This window comes from Aquarana catesbeiana, linkage group LG08 (genome assembly GCF_042186555.1).
Source record: "Aquarana catesbeiana isolate 2022-GZ linkage group LG08, ASM4218655v1, whole genome shotgun sequence".
Lineage (NCBI taxonomy): Eukaryota > Metazoa > Chordata > Amphibia > Anura > Ranidae > Aquarana > Aquarana catesbeiana.
In genome coordinates this window covers 16,741,114-16,753,484 of record NC_133331.1, presented here as the reverse complement: position 1 = coordinate 16,753,484, position 12,371 = coordinate 16,741,114, and positions in this window count along the sequence as shown.

The following is a 12,371-nucleotide window of genomic DNA, read 5'->3' as shown; positions in this document are numbered from 1 at the left end:
GGGCGTGTCCTATGCCTACATATGTTTGTAAGTAGGTGTCCCTCATTCCCATCTCAAAATGTTGGTAGGTATGGCTCTATACATCCTGTATATTAACCAGTTACCAACCGGCCCATAGCCGAATGACAGCTGCAGGGCGGTTGGATAACTCTGGGTGGACGTACTATGACGTCCTCCCAGAATTTCCCTCTCGCGCGCCCCCTGGGGCGCGCACCTGAACACATCCATGACCGCCGGGTCCAGGGGACCCGGCGCATCACGGATCCCGGTAAATGGCCGCTGATCGCGGCCGTTTACCATGTGATCGAGCCGTCAAATGACGGCGCGATCACATGTAAACAGACCGGCGTCATCTGATGATGCCAGTTCCTCTCCTCCCCTCCTGTGTACCGATCGGTACACAGTGAGCGGGGAGGGGGATGGATGGATGTCTGCAGCGCTGTGGGCTGGATGTGTAGTGCCCACAGCGCTGCACAGAGACATCCATCCATGCTCAGCCATCCCTCACTACTAATGCTGTGCAATACTCTGCAATACCCCCACAATACTCTGCAATGCTGTGCAATACTCTGCAATACCCCCACAATACTCTGCAATGCTGTGCAATACTCTGCAATACCCCCACAATACTCTGCAATACCCCCACAATACTCTGCAATACCCCCACAATAGTCTGCAATGCTGTGCAATACTCTGCAATGCCCCCACAATACTCTGCAATGCCCCCACAATACTCTGCAATGCCCCCACAATACTCTGCAATGCTGTGCAATACTCTGCAATGCTGTGCAATACTCTGCAATACCCCCACAATACTCTGCAATACCCCCACAATAGTCTGCAATGCTGTGCAATACTCTGCAATGCCCCCACAATACTCTGCAATGCCCCCACAATACTCTGCAATGCCCCCACAATACTCTGCAATGCTGTGCAATACTCTGCAATGCCCCCACAATACACTGCAATGCTGTGCAATACTCTGCCATGCCCCCGCCATACTCTGCCATGCCCCCGCCATACTCTGCCATGCCCCCGCCATACCCCGCCATACTCCGCAATACCCCGCCATACTCCGCCATACCCCGCCATACCCCGCCATACTCCGCCATACCCCGCCATACTCCGCCATACTCCGCAATACCCCGCCATACTCCGCAATACCCCGCCATACCCCGCCATACTCCGCAATACCCCGCCATACCGAGCCATGCTCAGCTGTACTCGCCCTCTGTATGTGGCCAGGCTGTGGAAGTCTCACACATGGGGTATCGCCGTACTCAGGAGGAGCAGGAGAATCTATTTTGGGGTGTCATTTTTGGTATGTACATGTTATGTGGTAGAAATATTGTATAAATGGACAACTTTGTGTTAAAAAAAAAAAAAAGCGTTTTAACCACTTCCCGCCCGCCGGCCGTCATACAACGTCCTTGACTTTGTGCGGAGATATCTGAATGATGGTTGCAGCTACAGGCATCATTCGGATATCAGCTTTTTCAGCCGGCGATTCCCTACACCATGAGAATGATCATAGCAGCTGTTCCACTGCTTGATCGTTCTTACGGGAGGCGAGAGGGGACGTCCCCCCTTCCCGCCGCCTTGCGGTGCTTCTACCGACTCACCGCTACGATCGAAGCCAGGATCTTTTTTTTTTTTTTTTTTTTTTTAATTTCAGGCTTCCCAGCCTAGAGGTGAGATGTGGGGTCTTATTGACCCCATATCTCACTGTAAAGAGGACCTGTCATGCCATATTCCTATTACAAGGATGTTTATATTCCTTGTAATAGGAATAAAAGTGGTCAAAATTTTTTTTTTTTTTGGAAAAAAGCATCAAACTAAAATAAATAAAGTAAAATGAACAATAACAAAAAAAAAAAATTTTTAAAGCGCCCCTGTCCCTGTGTGCTCGCATGCAGAAGCGAACGCATACATAAGTCCCGCCCACATATGAAAACGGTGTTCAAACCACACATGTGAGGTATCGCTGCGATCGGTAGAGCGAGAGCAATAATTTTGGCCCTAGACCTCCTCTGTAACTCAAAACATGTAACCAGTAAAAAATTTTAAAGCGTCGCCTATGGGAATTTTTGAGTAGCAAAGTTTGGCGCCATTCCACAAGCGTGTGCAATTTTGAAGGGTGACATGTTGGGTATCTATTTACTCGGCGTAACTTCATCTTTCACATTATGCAAAAACATTGGGCTAACTTTACTGTTTTGGTTTTTGTAAAGCACAAAACAGTTTTTTTTCCAAAAAAAAGCGTTAAAAAAATTGCTGCGCAAATACCGTGCGAGATAAAAAGTTGCAACGACCGCCATTGTATTCTCTAGGGTCTTTGCTAAAAAAACATATATAATGTTTTGGGGTTCTAAGTAATTTTCTAGCTAATAAATGATGATTTTTACATGTAGGAGAGAAATGTCAGAATTGGCCTGGGTGCTCCAGAACGCCTGAAGGTGCTCCCTGCATGTTGGGCCTCTGTATGTGGCCACGCTGTGTAAAAGTCTCACACATGTGGTATCACCGTACTCGGGAGTAATAGCAGAATGTGTTTTGTGGTGTAATTTGTGGTATGCATATGCGGTCTGTGAGAAATACCCTGCTAATATGACAATTTTGTGGAAAAAAAAAAAAGTAAAAAAAAAACCTTGATTTTGCAAAGAATTGTGGGAAAAAATGACAACTTCAAAAAACTCACCATGCATCTTTCTAAATACCTTGGAATGTCTTCTTTCCAAAAAGGGGTCATTTGGGGGGTATTTGTACTTTTCTGGCATGTTAGGGTCTCAAGAAATTAGATAGGCCGTCAGTACTTCAGGTGTGATCAATTTTCAGATATTCGCACCATAGCTTTTGGACTCTATAACTTTCAAAAAGACCAAATAATATCCACCGATTTGGGTTATTTTTACCAAAGATATGTAGCGGTATAAATTTTGGCCAAAATATATGAAGAAAAATTACTAATTTGCAAAATATTATAACAGAAATGAAGAAAAATTTATTTTTTTACAGATTTTTCAGTCTTTTTTCTTTTACAGCGCAAAAAATAAAGAACCCAGCAGTGATTAAATACCACCAAAAGAAAGCTCTATTTGTGTGAAAAAAAGGGCAAAAATTTCATAAAGATACAGTGTTGCATGACTGAGTAATTGTCATTCAAAATGTGAGAGCACCAAAAGCTGAAAATTGGTCTGGTTAGGAAGGGGGTTTAAGTGCCCAGTTGTCAAGTGGTTAATAATAAAAACTCAGATACAAATCCTGAGAAGGAACGTTCAATAACAGATATTTTCCAGCAGGTGGAGCCAAATGACCGACTGTGAACTGTCATTTCTCCTCCGCACTTCTCATCCACATCTGGAAAGGAAGTTTATGTAGTTTTTATCTTTTTGTTTTACAATTTATTCTCTCTGATTATGGGAGGATGGCAAATCATGCAGAATAAAATGATAATCCTCCTTATAAAATGGAACGAGTCCGGGGAGACCGGCAACACAAATGGTGAAAGATCTGAGGGATAAAACATCTCAGGAGAGACAATATATTAGAGAATTGTGTTGTGTTGAAAACTAAAATAATACAATTTGTACTAAATAATCTCACCCTTGTGTCCCGAGAGTTATTGAAACAAATATATATATATATATATATATATATAAATCAAAACCATCTATATATTCTATATATTACACTCACCGGCCACTTTATTAGGTACACCTTCCTGGTCCCGGGTTGGACCCCCTTTTGCCTTCATTCTTCGTGGCATAGATACAACAAGGTGTTGGAAAGTTGGAAATGTTCCTCAGAGATTTTGGTCCATAGTGACATGATAGCATCACGCAGTTGCTGCAGATTTCACCAGATCTGGTGAGTGTGGAGGCCATTGGAGTACAGTGACCTCATTGTCCAGTGGTGAGATGATTGGAGCTTTGTGACATGGTGCATTATCCTGCTGGAAGGAGCAGGAGTTCTGATGGGGACGCTGTAGTCATAAAGGGATAGACATGGTCAGCAACAGTGGCGTCTCTAGGGGGTGGCTTTTGGGGCTGTAGCCCCGAATCTGGGGCCCATAGTCCCGAGTCTCTGCAGGGGTCCCCAAGGGGAGGGGAGGCTCTCTGGGGACCCTGATGTAAGTGGGGGGCTCTCTCTGGGGACCCTGATGCAAGGGGGAGGCTCTCTCGGGACCCTGATTTTAAGGGGGAGGCTCTCTGGGGACTCTAATGTAAGAGGGGCTCTCTGGGAACCCTGATGCAAGGGGGAGGCGACCGTTATTTTATTCTCTAGGGTGTCTGCTAAAAAATCATATATAATGTTTGGGGGTTCAGAGTAATTTTCTAGCAAAAGAATGATGATTTTTACATGTAAAAACAAGGAAAAGGGGCGCCTCTGAGTATAAATCAATAATCATTTATTACAACAAACAATATCCACTCACATGGAGGACTGTAGTATTGCGTTCCGGTGCATCTCTGAGTAGAGAAAAGGCTGGAGGACCACAAGTCTCAGCAAGTCCGTGCAGTGCTGGTCACACATCAAGTCCTGGCAGGGATGGATGGTGATGGCAGAACACGGTGGGAGTTCCCTCGGGTCTCCAGATAGCACTTCAGAATAGGTAGTAGGTTGAATAACAAAGACCAACGGTCTGTGGGTTCCAGGGAGGGGATGGGGGGACGTCAAAGCCGATCGCCAGGCGCGCTGCCGTCTGAGGCTCGTACGGCTCCGTGGAGAGAGATGGTGACGGCCGTACAGGGAGCCAGAACGAGGCCTGGAAAGCAAGCGCAGCGCGGCGCCGGGCCGTGACGTCACAGCTCTGCGACGCGTTTCCGAGTCTGCGCGCTATAGATGACAGGAATAGCGGCACTCCTTTTTCAAGCATAGGGGGCAGATGTAATGGCAGTCCTTTTGTAGTCTTTGGGAGGGAGGGGGAAGGGGCGGGGCTGAGAATAATAAACAGTATCCGGATACAATGCAGCTTTTTGGCAATACTAGATATAATGCACATGGAAGTGGGGCACAAGTTAATAAAGTTTAAGCATGGAGTATCTGTACATACATATATAGGAGACATATGAGCATAGTTATACATAGAATTGGAAAATGAAAATTAAAAATTAAAATTGGAAATAAAAAATATTTGATTAAAAACCAGTACACATCCACCTGCAGAATAAAATCTGGTGCATATGCAACCAATATGGACCATATATAAGAACATGTAAGTGTATCAATTGAGAATTGGGATGGTACTAAAAATTAATAATAATAATATTAATGATCATGGACCAGTGCAAGATAAAAAATATATATATATATAAAATAAGAAATTTATATATGTAAAATACACAAGAGATGGTGATTATATAAATATAAATATCAGTACACACTGTAAACATAATTAGCGATGTAACACAGTCCGCAAGGGAAAAACCAGGAGAAAGGAGCAAGGGGAGGGGAAAAAAAGGGGGGGGGGAGGGGGGGGGGAAGGAAAAGCAAGAAGGGAAAGGAGGGGGGGGGGGAAGAAAGGAATGGAGAAAAAAGGGTGGGGGGGTAATGGGAAAGAACGAGGGCAGGGGAGGGGGCGGGGGATGGAATATACTTACTCGTGGACCCGCCACCCCCACAATAATAGATATGTTAGTGTGTGTACAACCTGTGGTAAGGATGATAAAAATACAAGCAATGAATATACACATACCATATATAAGCAAATAAAAGCAATATATATCTATAATATGGTGGCAATCTCGATGCCCTCATTCAAGCCCCCAGGCGAGAGGACGTCGAGATTGTAAATCCAGAACGTTTCCCTTGCACAGAGCTTTTTGAAACGTTCGGCGGGAGTATATGACTTGGGGATTTGTTCAATTACCCATACAGTGAGGCCCGTGGTGGATTTATGGTGAAAACTAGCAAAATGTCGTGGGACACTGTGCATGTCTTTGCCACCCTCTATCAGTCTCCGGTGTTGACCGAAACGCTGTCTGAGGGGGCAGATTGTTCTACCGACATAGATCAGTCCACAGGGGCACATGAGGCCGTAGACTACAAAATCAGAAGAACAATTGTAGAATTGGTCTATCTGGTACGTTTTACCTTTGGAAAGGAATGACTTTTGTCCATGTTTAACAAAGGCACAAGTTTTGCATAGGGTTTTTTTGCATCGATACATGCCAACCAAAGGTATAAGTGTGGTGGCATGGTCGTTGGTCACAGTGGTTTTGAGTTTGCTTGGGGCAATTTTACTTTTCAAGTTAGGTGCTTTACGGTAAGTGATTCGTGGTACTGTAGGGAGAAGAGTTTTGAGAAGGGGGTCCTGTAATAGAATCCCCCAATGTTTTTTCATGATGTTTTCCATTTTTTTATATTCGAAGTGAAAGGTCGTGATAAATCTGGTGGAGTGATCTGTTGGGCAAGTATTTGTTTTGGCTGGTTTACCCTTGGAATAGGATGCACAAGCTACATCAACCAATTCTTTAGGGTATTGTTTTTCAGCGAATTTGTTTTTTAATGGAATGCTGGAGGCTGCATAATCACTATCGAGGGTACAGTTCTGTCTGAGACGGCAGAACTGTCCCTTTGGTATATTTTTCGTCCACTTCGGATAGTGGCAGCTGTGAAAATGTAAAAAGGAATTCCCAGCAGTTGGCTTGGTGTAATTTTTAGCAATGATTCTATCGTCCATGTGACCCAATTCCAAATCGAGATATGCTAAATGGGTGGGGTCGGAGGTGTGGGTGAAGGCAAGTCCATAGGGATTATGGTTACAGTGGTCCACAAATGATGTAATCTGATCTGGGGAGCCGTCCCAGATCACGATCAGATCATCTATATAGCGCCCAAAGAAAATGATGTTTGCTGAGTGTGGGTTATTTTGCCATATAAAGTTTTTCTCCCAGTAACCCATAGCCAGGTTGGCATAGGAGGGGGCGAAATTTGCTCCCATGGCGGTCCCCTGTGCTTGCAGGAAGAACTCACCATTAAAATCAAAGTAGTTGTGGGTTAAACAAAAATTGGTAGCCTCCATGATGAAAGCAGCTTGTCTGGGGTTTAAAAGAGGGTCCTGGGCAAGAAAGAATTCCAGAGCTAATAATCCAAATGAGTGGGGGATGGAGGTGTAGAGTGAGGTAACATCCAATGAAAGCCACAAGTAGGTCGATTCCCACTTGTACGGTGCTAGGAGTTCTAGGAGATGTGAACCATCTCTGATATATGACGGTAAATCCTTAACTAGTGGCTGTAAAAATTGATCAATATATTGGCTGAATCCCGTGGTGACACTGTCCATCGCCGCCACGATGGGTCTTCCCGGGGGAGTGGTTGTGTTCTTGTGGATTTTGGGCAAATAGTAGAAATAGGGAACCTGGTAGAAGCTTTTCAGAAAAAAGGAGGCTTCCGTTTTATTGATCACTCCATTATTAAGGGCTGATTGGACCAAATTGCTCGCCTCCAGAGCAAATTCGCTAGTGGGGTCTTTTTTAAGTTTAATGTATGTGGTTTGGTCTGAGAGGAGTCTATGGGCCTCTTTGATGTAGTCTGCTCTGTCCAGTACCACTATACTTCCTCCTTTATCTGCCGTTTTGATGACTACATTAGTGTTTTGAATGAGAGAATCTAATGCTCGAGTTTCGGCGACTGTAAGATTGTGTTTATGAATAGGGATGGTGGAGGATGATTGACAAAGCTTCACAAAGTCAGCGTATACCACTCTGTAGAAGCTTTCTAGGAAAGGGCCTTTCGATTGGGCAGGGAAAAAAACCGACTTCGGTTTAAAAGAGGAGTGAATAATGGGCGGGGAGGTGGCCATGTGTTGTGTGAAGAGATCAAGCAGGTCCTCTTCTTCCCTGATGGAATCTAGGATATCTATGACATCACCGTCATATTCGAAAACATTGGGGGGTGAAGTACATGTGGGTGGGTCTGGATCCTCTTTTACGGGTTTATTTTGTTTTGCATTAAAAAACCTTTTAAGGGTTAGATTACGGATATAGCGGTTGAGATCTTTAAACAAGAGGAAGGGGTTGGGCTTGTTGATGGGAGCGAAATTGAGTCCTCTGCATAGCAGACTGGTGTCTGCAGTGGAGAGTTCTAAGGAAGACAGATTAAAAATCTTCATAGTTTGCGGAATTTGAGTAGGTTGCTTTTTGGACTTGGTTCGTCCTCCTCTACAACCTCTCCGGTGAATTTTCTTTTTCTCCGGTTGGTTGGAGGAGGACAATGAGCTAAAAAAGAAGGGTCAGTGGGTGAGAAGGGACCTGGGGCATGGGGTATGTGTGTAGATGGGATAGGGGAGGAAAGGGGAGGGATGTGGGAAAGGGGAAGTGTGGGGGAGAGCAAGTCTGTGGTGGAATGGCTGGGTGTGTCCCCAAGATTAGGTCTGGACACGTATGTGGTTATAGGAAGATCAGTGGTAATACCTAACTGTACTTCCATATGATCATCATTGGTAGTAGTGGGTACTTTGGAATGACGTGGGTCGGCAGCATTATTCGAGTGAGCTATCCCAGGTATAGCTCCTGGCTGGTTGTCTGACGTCTGACGAAAAGTCGGTGTAGCAATTGTGGCAGCATTGGTGCTTTTTGTAGCATGTGATGGTCTGTTGTAAAATCTGTTGAGATCAATTAATAGATTACTGGTTTTATGTTTATTTTTAGTGGTAATGGGAGTTTTACGTACCGTACGATCATGGGTATTGGGCAACAGATGTACAGAGTTTTTGTAAGGGAAACGAATTCCCATTAGGGGAGGGGGGTGATTGGGAGGTTGGATTGGGGGTGGTGGATGTGGGTGAGAAACATGTGATGATATGTGGGGTGGGGGAGGGGAAGGGAAGCAGGGATGAGAAGGACACGACGATTTAATGTCGTGGGTGGACTGTGGCAATTTTTGTTTCCAATTGAAAACACGATCTAGATTAAAATCGTCAAGATCTCTCTTGAATTTACCTAGTTTGCCTTTTAACATAAAGTCCTCATCGGACTTGGTGTTTTTCTTCAAAATCATGAACCAAGAGAGTGGGATGATGACTTTCTGGTCAATGATGGTCTTAGCTATGGCATTGGCTTCCAACCTGAGTTTTTCAAAAAGATGTAATCTATGTTCAACCAGGATTTCCATCCATTTTGAGGTACAAAATTCGGAAATATTTTCCCATTCTTTTTTACGAGCAGTATCAAGAAAGGGGCAGTCCTTGGTGACTCTAAGACCTCTGGGCGAGATCTTAGTGGAGATATACCTTTCCAGAAAGAATTTATCCCACCATTGTAAGTTAATGTGTTTGATAATTCTTTCTAGATGTTTAAATTTGCCACACAGAGAATATCTAGTAGTGCCGGTTAGCTTAATGTCATTGGAGAACATATGGGAAGGTAGAATGGCATATAGTTCTTCCAATACCTTATACTTATGAGTTTCTATGTCATCTAGGAATTCCATGATAGATGACCAAAGCTAGGTTAAATGAGGGGGGGGGGGGGGTGGGGAGGACGGACGGGGGGAGGAAGGGAGTGGAAAGCACTATGGAGGTTATTGGTATACGTATATGTCTATAGGGACACTACAAACAAATAACAGTGCAGATGCAATAGATTTAAATAAAAAATGATGTACAAGGAACCATTTGTAATGAATTCATAAGGCAAGTAATTACAGACATAGTGATGTTAAATATGAGTATACATGTGCATGCAGCACTAGGAGCTTCTATGTAGAACAAAAAACAAGTAAAAAGGCGCAAAGCAGGTATACCTCACATAACAGATCCTAAATAGTCCAATGGCAGGGTAGGTGACTGTAGGTGTATATAGACATATACACAAGAGGAAGTCTATCAGGGCTGCCACCAAAAAAAGACCAGAAGCAGGGTCCAATAGGCTGAGGAAGATAAAAACAAGGAAAAGGGGCGCCTCTGAGTATAAATCAATAATCATTTATTACAACAAACAATATCCACTCACATGGAGGACTGTAGTATTGCGTTCCGGTGCATCTCTGAGTAGAGAAAAGGCTGGAGGACCACAAGTCTCAGCAAGTCCGTGCAGTGCTGGTCACACATCAAGTCCTGGCAGGGATGGATGGTGATGGCAGAACACCAATTTGCATATTTGTGAACCCAGCCTAAAGGGGTTGTGAAGGCAGAACTTTTTTTTATCTTAATGCATTCTATGCATTCTATGCATTAGCGGACCTCCAGCTGTTGCAAAACTACAAGTCCCATCATGCCTCTGCCTCTGGGTTCCATGCTTGTGGCTGTCTGAGTCTTGCAATGCCTCATGGGACTTGTAGTTCTGAAACAGCTGGAGGTCCGCTAATTGCGTACCTGACAGTTGAGCCCGATAGTGCCTAGGAAGGCCTCCCTTATGTATCTGACTGGCAGCCCCTGGTAGAGCAAACAGGTGGCACTGGAGTGCAGAATGGTATGACTGCCTGGTGGGTCAGCTGTTAGGAAGGCCGCTCCAAGATTCCTGATGCTGCCAGGGATGAGGACCAGCTGGCAGGAGGATCAGAACAGCAGACAGGCCGAAGATTTGAACACCCGATATCCGGACACACCCACACCCAGATGCAGAAACAAGGCAGATAGTGGATCAGTCCAGAGGAGTGTGGATATAGGCAGGTGCAGGCAGACTGGATCTCTGCACAGATAGGGGATGCTGGAGCAGGTGCAAAGGCAAGCAGGTCGGGTCACAGGCCGGGTCGGTAACTGGTGGGCAGCGTGGTATTCAAAGAAGCAGGCTAGATCAAGGTCAGAGGTGAACCGGGGTCAGGTGCAGGCAGAGAGCAAGGGCAAGCTGGGTCATTCATGAAGTTGAAAACAAGAGCAGATTAACAGGAACAGGGGTCACAGGAAGCTGCAGATCAGACAGCACTGGTCCCGTCTGCATCTCCTGTTTAAATAGGCGGTTTGGCGCAGAGAATCACGCATGCACGCACTCACGTGCTCATGTGCACCAGCTCGGGCAGCAGCAATGTGTTTTCCACTGGGCACTTCCTGACACTTCCATAAAGGCCAGTTACCATGGCCCTTTTGGCTGCTCCTCTGATGAATGCTCTCCTTGCCCGGCTGGTCAGTTTAGGTGGACGGTCATGTCTTGGTAGCTTTGCAGTTGTGTCATACTCTTTCCATTTTCGGATGATGGATTAAACAGTGCTCCGTGAGATGTTCAAAGCTTGGAATATTTTTTTATAACCTAACCCTGCTTTACACTTCTCCACAACTTTATCCCTGACCTGTCTGGTGTGTTCCTTGGCCTTCATGATGCTGTTTGTTCACTAAGGTTCTCTAACAAACCTCTGAGGGCTTCACAGAACAGCTGTATTTATACTGAGATTAAATTACATACAGGTGGACTCTATTTACTAATTAGGTGACTTCTGAAGGCAATTGGGTTCACTAGATTTTAGAGTAAAGGGGGCTGAATACAAATGCCCCCCACACTTTTCACATATTTATTTGTAACCAGGACTGGTGTCCCCTTTGGAAGATTTCCCCTCTGTTCCTGTTCACACCACATGCATTTTTATTGCATCAAAAACACATGGAAAGTAGTTTATGTGGCCTAGTTCACACCAATGCGGTCAGTTCCAGAAAATAGTAGAACATGCAGCATTTTTCCTGCACTGGACTGTACTGGAATACGGCAAAACACATCAAAACGCACCGGACCCCAGTGCAGTGAAAAAAAAAACAGGAAAGAAAACATCGAGAATACATCCAGAAACGCATCAAAAATGCACTGGAACTCTTCAAAAAACATAAAAAACGTATTCGGAACGTATCTGGAGTTGCGTTTTTGTGATGTGAACCAGTCCTAAAAGTAAATTTTAGAGCAGGGCTGGACAAAACCCAGGCGCCAGGTTGCAATAGAGACTAAAAATTGCGTCCAGGCACCTGAACTGCCTCCCGCGTGGGTGGATCTGGGTCGGGCTGACCAAAATTGAGGGCGTGGCTTTGCAGCCTGCTGGAGCGGGATACACGCTCCTTTCTGCAAACCAGCGCCCTCCTCTGGTGGGCAGTGCAGTGATGAGCGTGGCTTGTTCTCACTGCCCACCCACCTCAGACTTCATCTTCCCAGTTTGACAGGTGGGGTGGAGGTTGCGGGCTTGATTGGTCGCCCCTTCCTTACCGCCGCTGTGGACGGGGAGTGCCACCTCATCAGCGTTTATCAGTGTCACCTATCAGTGCCCCTCAGTGCAACCTGTTAGTGCCACCTCATCAGCGGTTATCAGTGTCACCTATGAGTGCCTGTCATTGCCACCTAATCAGTGCTTATAGTGCTCCCTATTAGTCCCCATTAGTACCCATCATTGCAGCCTCATCAGTGCTGCCTATTAGTACCACCTCATCAGTGCCCATCAGTGCCACTTTTCAGTGC